This window comes from Ascaphus truei, chromosome 8 (assembly GCF_040206685.1).
Source record: "Ascaphus truei isolate aAscTru1 chromosome 8, aAscTru1.hap1, whole genome shotgun sequence".
Classification (NCBI taxonomy): Eukaryota; Metazoa; Chordata; class Amphibia; order Anura; family Ascaphidae; genus Ascaphus; species Ascaphus truei.
In genome coordinates, this window is record NC_134490.1 from 53,848,272 (window position 1) to 53,860,459 (window position 12,188).

The window sequence follows — 12,188 nt, forward strand, 5'->3', positions numbered from 1 at the left end:
GAAGAAAAAAACGCCCCAAAATGGATATGCCGAGCCCTGCTCTATTATCTGATACCTCTGCAGCAGGACAGCAGAAAGCACCTGCAAAGTTTTATGGGTATTTTCTTTGTTTACATGTCTCCGAAGGTTTAGGGAGCAGCAAAGGGGTACTCCCATGAAACCTTAACCCAGGGGTGCTCAACTCCAGTCCTCAAGATCCCCCCCCCAGGTCAGGTTTTAAGAATATCCCTACTTCAGCACAGGTGACTCAATCAGTGGTGCATGTGCCCTATGCTATACTCAAATACATTGTCGTCCTAGTGTTTGTTTTCGGCGTGAGCTACATAGCTCGTACCGTCTGCTGCACTATGGACGCACGCAAGGGATATACAGAGGCTTAGGTTGCTCCCCCAGCATTTTATTTTAATGTTGTGGGGAAGAGTGCAGAGCCTCTGTAAGTGCTGCGCCCCCCCCCCCCCCCACCCCCCCAGAAATTTTTGCACGCACCCCTGTTCTAGCAGACCGAAATGGCTGCAAAGATAATATATATCAACATCCAAAAGGCAGCTATCCTAGCTACTCTTATTAGTAGCTAGAGCCGGGGTACTCAACTCCAGTCCTCAAGAGTTACCAAAAGGTCAGGTTTTCAGAATATCCCTGCTTCAGCACAGTTGGTGCAGACTGAGCCACCTGTGCTGAAGCAGGGATATTCTTAAAACCTGACCTGTTGGTGGCCCTTGAGGACTGGCGTTGGCCACTCCTGTACTATTCTCTGTTATATATATTTTATTTGTGCACGAGGACCTTTTATTTGTTTCATTTAATTGCAAATGATTTTCTCAGCTGGCTTTTAACATGGAATACTCAGTGCCTACAGCAGGGATATCCTGCAAAACCTAACCTGTTGTGGGGGGCTTGAGGACTGGAGTTGAGCACCACTGCCTTAACCTGTTAACACTGGAGGGCCTTGCACAAATAGGCATTGGTAGACTCTTTGGGGACTAAGAAGTCAATATACAGGAGCAGTGTAAACTTTCCTAAGTGCACATACTCTTACTAACAGGCTCTGCCTTTATACACAGGTTAGGTGCAGCGGCAATACACGTTTCCCTCTGCAAGATACACACACAGTTGCCAATCATTTGACCTGTGGCCAGCACAACATCAAAGTTCCTCTTATCTTTTGCCAGAGAGTAATAATACAACATGCACTGCACTGCACATCATTGCACGCAAACATGCCCGAGGCTTACACAGAGCTCAGGATCCTACCAGCTGCACATTAACACCGCTTCTATCGGACCACAGTGTGAAGTGTACATAGAGTAGACATACAAAGATGCACATAAACATGCATATATCATATGCACATACTGTATTTTCCATGGTTTAGTACAGGGGGGCGCAAACTTTTTTCCCTGCGCCCCCCTGCCGGCTGTCCCCTCACTCCCGCGCCCCCCCAACCCCAACTTACCCTCGCACCGGCGTAATGACGTCATTTTGACGCCGCGTTGCCATGGCGACGCCGGGAGGAAGCCGCCGGAGCCACGGGTAAGTATGGTTTACAGAGGCCCTGCAGCTCCCCCGGCACTTAATTTAAGTGCCTTCGGGAAGCGCGCGGGGCCTCTGTAAACCCCGCGCCCCCCCGTCGGCAGTCTCGCGCCCCCCCTGGGGGTCGCGCCCCACAGATTGCGCACCGCTGGTTTAGTATATGCTTTTAAAGTAGCCTCTTGTATCTTATTACAGCTAGCAATAGCACTTTGGGCCTCATGCAGAGAGCAGCGCTATTTCAAATCTCGCCATTTTTTGGGGAAATTCGCGCAGAAAACTGCCGAAAATGGCGAGTTTCGTTTTCAAAATCTCGCCGCGCGGCTGGCGAGAACCTACATCTCGCCAGTTTTAAAAATATCCTAATTCAGAGAGCCGCGAACGGCATCTAGCGGCTGTTCGCGCCAAGAAAATGGCGCGATTTGCTACTATTTGCCTCGCCAAGAAAAGTTGGCAAGTAGATGGAGCTCGCCGCCTATAGGAAAGGGAAAAAAAAAATGCGCGATTTTTTTTTAACACATTTCTGCAGCGCGCATCTCTCCAATTCTAACTCGCCACACGCATTAATGCCAAACATTGCAGAATTCGCACATTTCTGCATATGGAGAATAAAACTCTCCAAAAAAGCTACTTTTTATTAAACTCTCCAATTTTTACATTCGCTGCTCTCTGCATGAGGCCCTTAGTCTGCAATAAATGATAGCCGTTCCCCAACCAAATAGCAGTTTTGTATCAGATGAAGAGGGTTTCATATCCCGTTTTCATGCCGTTTGATGGTGGACTGTTAAGCAAACTTGTCTGTCTTCTCCGAAACCTGCAATTAACTTCCTGAATAAAGCCATCAATGTCGTTTTGGGAGAAATAATAGCTAATGTTAAGTCTGCCTAAAGGATGTGGTGTTATTAATTACCTGCCTGTGAACACACTTCTTACACACAGCTCTGAGGGACGGTCATCCAATTAAGTTTAATGACTACAGCTATGGTGAGTCCATCTGGGGTTCTCTCTCCTGATTAACACGACCAGCAGTTCCCTCAGCCCCCACAAAGGTTTCATAGCCTATTGTATTTATGATGGTAAAAAAAAAAAAATCTATCCTCCCTTCACTGATCAGCAATTGAGCTCAAGTTGGTATTCATGACACTTACTTAAACTGTCCTTTGTCAATCTACAGAAAAAAGAAACCACCACTGCATCAAGGCATGGAGCCATTGAGTGCCATTGTATAATGTTAACAGGACTAATGAAACCTCTCCGTTATGCATTAATACAGTGGCTCATGCATGGGGTTCCTCGAAGTGAGAAGGGTAAAACAAACCGCAGCCCTTCAGACCATCAGGAATCCTGTAACTTACTACAAATCAGAGCCTTATTGAAAGGCAAAATGTGTGTGTTTGACACTGAAATGTAAACTGCACACTTCCCTGAATAGTAGATAAATGGAACATTTTAAGAGTTGTTTTGACATGGATGACAGTGTTTCCACGACAACTGTGTGAGCCACACAAAGCGCCCCATATCGGAAAGGGATGCACATAAGGTACCTGTTATGTGTAGAGTCTGTGAGCTTTGCTAAATGGAACATTCTGATGTTATGTCCCTTATTTATAGCAGCTCAAACTGAATAAATCAAACAAGGGCCGTATTATCTACATTGGGGCTCTTCAACGTTCTCCAAATGGGACAGATCAGAAAACATTAAGTAGATGGGCCACAAGCTCATTGTAATGTCATTTTACATACCTTTAAAAACATGGAAATATTATATTTCAACATTTTGCAAGTATGTATAACATCTATCTTATATATTTAAAGGCCCTTAACTTACAAGTGAGTTTTAGTGTGAAAAATATGCCTTTGGCTCCTGCTAATTTCATTCTAGTTCCTTTGGCAACTGAGAGTTCAAGGGCCACATCAAGGCCTTTCAGGGGCCGCCAGTTGAAGAGCTAAGATCTACAATAACAACCCAATGAGATCTGTGAGAATAGACTACGTAGCAGCACATTCTTAGTGAGGCGCTGCTTTGAGCTGTGCTCGCAAAGGGATCTTTTAATGGTGTAGGAACGCACACTTATCCTGCAGCTTCCACTAACTGTATTAAATTGTTATACACATTAGCTATACAACTTTACATTTACTTGGAATCTAACCGGAATCCATAATGCAAATCACAGTGAGAAGAATTGTACATCACAGTACAACAATCCCTGGCACAGAGAAAAAAACCACTCCGAGTCCCCAAACATTGGAGAAAACAAAAGCAACGTGCCAAGTCCAGAGCTGAAGTACATGTGGTATTGTCGCCTTTAGTTTGCAGCCAAGAGTGGTTTTCCTTTTCAGTGCATAAATGTTGTTGATTGAACCACATTGTTGATTCCCTAGAAAAGGGTATCGACTTTACACTAGACATTCCATGATGTTGTTCAGGCCCAGTGTGGAAATGCGTATCACGCTACGATGCTGCAGAATGGGCATGGCAACATTCCAATGGTTGGATAACTCCATGCAGTTATGACCTGTGGCCAATCTGGGTATATATTTAGGATAGGATCATGTACAGTACATTAACCTACATTAACCATTACTCACATCTGCAGATATTCTAAAAGATTCTGTCACTGAAGCAGAATATTCCAATTACAGCAAAATAACCTCACCAGCGTCTAAAGCACAAAGTAAATAAAATACCCAGTGGTGGCTGCGTGACAAGTGAGCATGAAAGAAATTGGATTGCTATTGATATTAACTACAAACCATAGCTTTATCAGCTTAGAGTGGCCATGCACAAGTTCTCAGAGACTCAAACAAAGAGCTTTTAAATCTTAATGACTTAAAGAGGGTTGACAGAGAGAGTTATGTACAGGAACATAATGGAAGGTGGATAGAAGGTGTTCTAACATATGCTGGTAACAGTGACGCCTGCAGTATGAGAACCTGCTGCCAGATTGGGGCAATAACATTTTTATGCCACTAATTGTATGTTTGTTCTCACCTTGATTTTGTGTACAGTATGTGTTTTACACAGGAAGCATCTATGCATAATTTCTATGCTTACTTTGTGCTGATTCAGAAGACACTGTTTAATCATCTGATTAGCTGCATTTCTAATGTAGCTAACAGATTGAAGTTTTGTACTTACTAGACTCCTAACATACTATTTGTTAGGATAGCGATTGTAGTATTTAATGTCATCTAATCTCTCTCTTAGGCAACAAGCGTATTAGTGCACTGGAACCCAATGGGGTTTAATCAATAATGACTTGAATGACAGTTTTTCGGAGCAATTGGCCATTTCAGGGCTTATTAAATAACCCCAATGTGTGTGCTGACCTCCTACTTTGTGTGATATCGATGGAAACAAATGTTAGCTTCTGCTTTATGAACATGGCAACCAAAGGAGAAATCTACATTAACTAAATATATAATGTATAAGCATATATACTATAAATAAGAATATATTATACAGTAATATTATAATTCCCAAACCTGTTTTAGAAGGCTTCCAGTTTAGGAATATATACCCACAGTTACACAACTGCCCAAATAGAACCCTGCAACTGGACAAGGGGTTAAATCAATGTATTGGATGGCTGTGTAGAAGAGGTACAAGTTACCTGCACGGACATTAGAGAAACCTAATCCAGTCTGGCACACAGGTGGTCTCTCTCCTGTGACCTTTCCCAATAATATTCCGCTCAGCTTTAGTCAAGTGTCCTCATTGTTAGAGGATCAAACCCAACGCTGGAAATGATTAAATCTGAAGATGACTCCTGGGTTGACGAGCCACCTGTCAGTAACAGTATTGACAGGAAGTATACAATACCCAACATAGCCCCTGATCTCTCTATGGAAGGTGTATAAGAAGTATGTTTCCCTGTGTGTTAAGGATTCTATCAGGTCCTATCTGTCTGTGAAAGGTGAATGTGGCCACTGACATCTCTGCTTAAGGGGTTAAGAGAAATGTGTCCTTGATAACATCATAAGAGGGGAAGGTGGGATGTGTACCTACGACTTTTATGTTTCTGTTGGCAAAAGTCTCAAGTTACGTGTCCCTGATAACTATGTGAGTGACAGATAATTTAAAACATGCGAGGTTTAGGCCCTAGAGCTTTTTTAGAACCAAACATATAAGGGGAACATCTTTATGACTCATCGTTCTTTCTTGTTTTCCTATTGGGCTGAAGGAGTGGCTCAGTGAGTAAAGACACTGACTGGCACTGAGTTAGCAGGTTCAATTCCTTGTGTCAGTCCCTTGTGACCTTGGTCAAGTCACCTTATCTCCCTGTGCCTCTGGCACAAAAAACATAGATTGTAAGCTCTACGGGGCAGGGACCTGTGTCTGCAAAATGTCTCTGTAAATCGCTATGTAAAACTATCAGCCTATACAAGAACAAACAATTATATTATTATTATTGGCTCCGTGGCAATGATATTACTGGTTCCCATTGACATTTTCTGAAATTACCAGCTTTCTCTCTTCCAACTCCCTGCTTGACTCTTTGCAATCTGGTTTCTACCCTCTATTTTCCATCGAGACAGGACTAACAAAAAGGGACAACAACCTACTCACAGCTAAGTCTAAGCGGAGGCAGGAGGGGGCGCCCGATGCGCGAGAATGCAGTTAAAACTGATTTCTCGCGCGACAGGGCGGTCACGTGAGCAGTTCGCCCAATGAGGGCAAACCTGCTCCGTGACGTCACTGGGAACGCCCCCCACGGCCCGAGTACTATGGCCAGGGAAAGCACTGGATTTCCCTCAGCCTCAGCGCATCTCCACACGGGCTGTGGTACTATGTCCGCAGCCCAAGGCTGCGTCCATAGACACTTCGCCCGTGCGGAGGCGCGCGGAGGCTGAGGGAAAGCGGGTGCTTTCCCTGGACATGGTACGCACGCCATCCATGGGCATGTCTAGGGGTGTGCCCGTGATGTCACGGAGCTGGTTCACCCTCATTGGGCGAACCGCTCACGTGAGCGGCCCGTCGCACCAAGAAATCAATTTGAACTGAAATCCTGTGCAACGCGCGCCCGCTTCCGCGCGCACGCCGTATAGATGCGATCACTGCCTTTAGGCAGTCTGATCGCTCAGCGTGCGGACGCGTCCGCGCGGTCATCCATACCATGGACGCAGCCTAAGGGTCACTTCTTCTTGCTAATTCTCCTGAATCTCTACTGCCTTGGACATTGTTGATCAACCCCTTCTCCTGCACACCCTACAATTCATTGGCCTCCCTGACTCAGCCCTCTCCTGGTTCACGTTCTACCTATTCAACCGCTCTTTCAGCGTTTCCTTCACTGGTGTCTCCTCTTTACTCCCTCTTTCTGTTGAGGTCCCACAAGGCTCTGTCCTTGTCCCTTTGCGATTCTCACTCTATACCTCTTCTATTGGTGAGCTAGTACAATCTTTTGGCATTCTGTATCATCTCTGTGCCGATGACACCCAAATGTACTTCTCCTCCCCTGACCTCTCCCCCTCTCTCCTGTCCTGTGTCAGCAACTGTCTCTCCACAATATCCTCCTGGATATTATACCTGAAGCTTAAGGCTGTGTCCATAGATGGACAAGCCGTGCTGAGGCGTGTGGACGCTCCGCTCTGAGCCCCTGCATCCTCAATGAGGATGCCTTGAGAGGGTGCTCACGCGAGCGTCCGCAGGCGTGCTGAGGCTTTGGAGTTTTCAGCCAAGCGGCAGGCTGTTTTTCAGTGCGCTGTCGGCTGAAAACCTCCAATCAGCCTGAGGCAGCGTCAACATCACGGCGCCGTGACGTCGGCGGCGTGACATTGACGTCAGTGCGTCGCGGGCGATTGGCCCAGCGACGTCACTGCCCCTCCTCCAACCACCTCCCCCCAGCTCCCTTCGCGCATGCTGGCTCGCCTGCAAGTCCATGCAATCGCGCTGACTGAAGCAGGCGAGCCTCAGCGTTAGCGCGCCTCCGCTCTCCCCACCCCTCTATGGCCCGGGCCTAACATGTCCAAAACAGAATTATTACTCTTTCTCCCTTTCACTGTGACCCCTACACGCAAACTCTCCCACACTGTAAATAATACCACAATCTCATCTATACACCAAACCCGCTGCCTAGGGTTACATCTTTGACTCTGCCCCCTCCTTCACTCCTCACAGTCAGTCCCTCACTAAGTCCTGCTGCCTCCACTTATTGCTAGAATATGCCTTTTTCTCACTCATGATGCAAATCCTAACTCACTCACTTGTCGCATTGACTACTACAACCTTCGCCTAGTTGGAATTCCCCTCGTCCGCCTGTCCAACTCCAATCCATCCAAAATGCTGCTGCCAGACTCATCTACAGTATATCACTCATAGCTGCACTTCTGTTGCTCCACTAAGCAAATCCCAACACTGGCTTCCCAATTTAAAACCCTAGTTCTGACTTATAAAGCTCTCAATGATGCTATACATCTCAGCCCTAATTCCCAAATACATACCTAAACACCCCCTGATGTTAAAACATGACATCCACCTCTCCTTCTACCTTGTTCCCTCCTCTCATTCACATCTACAAGACTTCTCCTGTGCTGCCCCCTCTCTCTGGAATTCCCTACCACGACCATCAGACTCTCCCCAGCATTCAGATATTTAAAAACTCTCTGAAAACTCACCTTTTTAAGGAAGCCTATCTGGCATGCCCCTAACACCCAGCCCTCCCAACCCTATTGGTTACAGCTGTGTGGCTGGACCACACTCCATGCTAACACCCTCTAATATATACACCCCCAAACCTTAACAGATCCAGTTGTGCGGCTGAACCATACTCCATCCTGGTGCATACTCCATCCCACACTGATTATATATACTGTACGTAAGTGTAAGTTATGCACATACTGTATGTATACGTTTTTTAGTTGATCCATTTACCAGTGCAAGAACGCATTTTAATTTGAATGTTTAGGTTTGATCTTCAGAACATTAGCATATCTTAGCATCTAATGTTGAGGCACTTGCTAAGCAGTAATATTTAAATGACCCTCCGTTTTATTAACAGCAACAACCAATAACTTTGTTATTTTGTTGCATCTCTTCCGTTTCCTCAAGATGCCACAAAACATTTAATAGCACCACGCGCACAGTCCAGCTTTACATCAAACCTCTCCAGACGTCTGTAATTCCATTTAAGAGGACAATTTGCTGTTAATGTAATTATCCCTGTTGTGTTGGAGGACAGTAGTTTAATTCCACCTTATGCTGTACTGCTCTGCAGAATATGTTAGACTTATACATAAACAATAATAATAGTCACTGTATAGACCAGGAGTGGCCAACACCAGTCCTCAATGGCCACCAACAGGCCAGGTATTAGGGATATCCCTGCTTCAGCACAGGTGGCTCACTCATTGACTGAGCCACTGATTGAGTCACCTGTGCTAAAGCTGGGATATCCTTCAACCTGACCTGTTTGTGGCCCTTGAGAACTGCCGTTGGCCAATCCTGGTATAGGCCAACTTCATCCTAAGCCAGCTGCCCTGGAAATTCTTAATAATATCCACAAACCAGCTGACGCACCTGCAGTTACACGGTGGTGTGAACAAACTCTACAATTTGCTCTTGTTGTTGCCGATTACTAGCTGAGCTCTCGTCGGTTGGAGGAAGGTTGAACCTGTATTCAGCCCCAGGACTTCACAGCCTGAAAGTGAGATGGGGACATGAATCTTTAAATGATGAGGACAACATTTAAGGCTTTGGACCACTTGTTAGGCGTCACCTTCTATTAGCGCACAGGTCTAGGAACGTGTGACATATAAAAGAAAGAAACAATGGGTGAAAACTTGACCCAGCACGTGCCGTGTCACAGACACTCATTTCCGCAGGCACTGTCTTTCTCTTTCTTCCTCCGGCTGCCAACTCTTTAGAGATCCTGTTTCGAGCTGTCACCTTACTATAAAGGTGTTGGAGAGCATGGAAGAGATAGCTACCCCGAGGCTCTTACTGGCATCTGCCTTGCAGCCAACACTCAAATCGTAACGCATCTCCTAAAGTCCACCATGACAATATGAACCCTTTCCTTCTGTCTCTCCCTCCCTCTGTGCCACTTTATTCGGTGACACCGATCCCTGGGAGGTTTTCCTCGGCACGCGTCTGTGAAGAGGCCCTTTACAAGCTCCATCTCTCTTTGATAAACAAAAACACAAGCCCCAGAAGTGTGTTGAATTGGACACGCGATGCTCTTTGGCTCGACCTCCCCCTTTGGGTATAAGATCACATTACGACCCTGACCCTATCAAGAGAAAAGGTGATAGTTAGAATAAAAAGTGTTTTAGCATTGTTAGGTGGCATGTGCTAACCTGGGGGCAGATGTATCCTGAGCTTTGTTGTGTGTTTATACAGATCTCCTCAGTACAGCATCACTGCCATATGCTGGGCATTACAGGATAAATATTTCAGATGCAGCATAATGTATTAAATAAATTGTAGGCTGCACTTTTACACACTCACCGATTTAAAGCCCAGTAACACAATGAAATGTACCTCCTTTCCAATCAATACTACACAGAACAGTTCCTTTGAAGTACTGTCCTCTAGTGGGGTCAATTATATTTATATACAACAAGTTACTGTGGTGTATTACTGAATTCAATTTAAATGGACCTTTGTATGTAAGGTCCAGGTATTTGTCACATTTAGACTTGTCGTGATGAAGCAACCTTGGCCACCATTATTATTGAATTGGCCTCTTTGCCTGTGTGTGGAGACTTGCTTTTTGTGTGTATGGACCATAACGCACAATGCCCAATCATACACATGGAACGGGAAGCCCAAAGACAGTTCTGAGCACAAAGAGTCGGCCGTGCAACAAGTTTGGCATTTTTATTAGCGTAAAAAAACATGCAGTAATTAGATTGAATTAAATGTTTCCGATTGGGATCATCTTCAACACAACATTTTAATTTTATTTGCTGCAATTAAATTAAAAATAAATAAAAAGGAAGCTCGGGCTTCCATGTGACGTCACAGCCGTCACTGACTGAGGGACACACCACACACCGCTAGAAAACAGGTTCATTTCACATTCAGATTTCTTGGGCTTTGTAATCTGTTTCTTAATTAGCAACTCATACATTTCTCTTTAATGCTGCAGTTCAGGCAATATCCTACATGTGTTTTTTAAATAAATCAGTTCTGTACTATGAAAAAATACTTGTAGCATTAAAAAAAAAATTAAAGCCATTTTTAATGTTTTTTATGTACAGTAGGAAGCATTTTTGTTTCTATGGAAACTATTTCCAAAGTCACAGACCCTCCCCCTTATGATATTCTCTGACTGTTGAGCCATGTCCTCTCTCTAGCAGTGCACCAATTGTATCTAGTAACTGCCCAGTCACATGATATTGCTGGACTACATTGCCCACAATGCTATGCAACAACTGAATTAAATAACCCTGAGCAAGCGATCGATTACAGGAGAACGGATCGATCTGCAATTTAGCTAATCACTTGTCAGTGTGCAGGTTGTATTGATGCACATATTGGATGTAATTTTTTTTTCTTAAACGGCAGCTTGAACTGCAGCTTTGGTTGCACCATTACACAATGGAATAAGCACTGGGGATATAAGTGGGTCATCACCTGCTTGCTAGTCACTGTACCGCTGCCCTGACCCGATATCGGAAGAAAAAGCTGCATTACACAACAGTCTTTAAAAGATCACTTTGTTTGATCCTCTCATTCAAATATTAAACATCTGGAGTGCCTTGTTGCAATTAAAGGTGCTGTGTAAAAGGCTAGAGTTGTCTTTAAAGTATAAAACTATGTATGTTGTGTACACTGCCAACACATACAAAACACACTTCATTCAATGTTGCTCTTAAATGTAATGCATTGTAAGAATCTTACCCCCAAACAGGCAACACACTTTTAAATATCAAATGCGGACTGAGTGTGCATTTCCGAAGTGCTCTTAAGAAAATGGGCAAGTATGAGGAGGAACTGTTCTGCCCCATATAAAAATATCAAAATGCTACAGTTATCTAGAATAGTCTTGCAGCGTTTGGTCCACTGACCAGAGAAGATCCCATGATAATACTGCTCTTACCCACAGATCCCCATGATAATTCTGCTCTTACCCACATATCGGGGGATAATCTTTGTACCGAAACTCTAAGCATGGCAAAAATGGTGTCTAGAAATATGATCTGTGGGCGAATTTGGTAGAGAAAGGGTGATTGAGTGTGGGCATGCGGTGAGATGGCAGGTGTGTTGTTAAGATCAGTTATCAAGATGCTTTTCAGCACAGGTGCTTTGCGTTTGGAATGTTCAATGTAACAATCCCCAAATAGAAAAAAAAAGTTGGAAACAGGGGAGGATCATTGTTATACACATAGGCAAATGAAGGGACTAGCACTCCAATTTGAGCACAATAAGGTGAAGTTTAATTAGTAATAGACCAATATGAGCAAAATAAGGTGGAGTGCTAGTCCCTTCATTTGCCTATATATATAAATCCCATGGACGATACGCGCCCAGTTGTTTTCCCCTTTGTCCATTAGTGAGTGTCCTGTTTTCTGCTATCGATTATAAAAAAGAATTGTGCCATGAAAGTAACGCTCAGAGGGAAGGTTTTCCTAGTATTTCCTATAAGGGAGTTAGAGAGAGTGAGGCTGTGACAGACTGGGATAAACCTTGAATGTCTTCTGTCCTTCCAGTGCTCACG